The 977-nt window shown below is 40.6% G+C and overlaps 1 non-coding gene across 1 annotated transcript; it reads right to left on the bottom strand.

Annotated features, from left to right (window-relative positions):
- Window positions 1-237: 237 nt before the first annotated feature.
- TRNAG-CCC (transfer RNA glycine (anticodon CCC)) lies at window positions 238-308 on the bottom strand. The gene has a single exon. It is a non-coding gene; the product is annotated as a tRNA-Gly (tRNA).
- Window positions 309-977: the final 669 nt, after the last annotated feature.

The raw sequence follows: 977 nt of genomic DNA, 5'->3' as shown, positions 1-977 counted from the left end.
TCCTTCCAGGAGCTTGTCCGTAGTGGATCAGTGGTATGCCCCAGGATCAGTGGTATGCCCCAGGTCCAGCAGCGATGGAACCTGATGGTTCTTTGTGTTCATCCTGATGGTTCTTTGTGTTCGCAGGGATCTTCATAGGGAACAGATGAAAGTAACAGGTACCAATAGCAAAACTCAGCAGAAACAGCTTGTGCTATCCCCAGTTGCTCACTGGCTTTTTGAGTCCAAACAAATTCTTGCACTGGCCGGGAATTGAACCCGGGTCTCCCGCGTGGGAGGCGAGAATTCTACCACTGAACCACCAGTGCCTCCCTTAAGCTCTTCGCTGGAGGATAACTGAAAAAGAGTATCCACAAAGACTTAGCAACTCTTCCAAGCAGCTTTTTCTGGAGTCGACTGAAAGCTAACAAAGACATCCAAACCAAATGTTTTTATAGGAAACTTTTACTAGACAAAGTTATCAATATCAAAGTAGTTCATCTGTCAGATCAAACTCTTCACTCTGAACAAGGTCTTTCTAACTGCATCACAAACTCCTACAATCAAACATCAGAAATTCATTCACGTTTCTTTCTTCTAATCCTAAATCTTCAATTGTCAACCTCAAACTGCTGCCTTACAGGTTCTGAGAAGGTAACCTAACTGGTAATTTAGGGAAGTAAAGTTCAAATCCAGGGACGAAATAAGAAGCAGAAGCAGAATTAGAAGAAAGACGAAATAAAAGGAAAGAATCAAGGTAGAGATAATGAAGAAACAAAGCTTGGTCCACTGAGTTAGTCTTTTGTTGCTGGTTTTTTTGGCAACAGAGTAATGATCGGTCCCATAATCATTATCCTACTATTATTTGTCTGCTTGAAGATATATAAAGCATTTGAAGGAAAAGTGATATAAAAAGATTAATAATGCTTGCAGTCAATGTTTCATTGTTTGGGAGAATCCAATTTCCTAAGTCAGTATGCTTTGATGTATCAGCTGTG

This window comes from Rhinopithecus bieti, unplaced genomic scaffold (genome assembly GCF_001698545.2).
Source record: "Rhinopithecus bieti isolate Rb0 unplaced genomic scaffold, ASM169854v2 repeat_16070, whole genome shotgun sequence".
NCBI lineage: Eukaryota > Metazoa > Chordata > Mammalia > Primates > Cercopithecidae > Rhinopithecus > Rhinopithecus bieti.
Note: the sequence above shows the minus strand (reverse complement) of the source record. Positions and strands in the feature narration are given on the sequence as shown.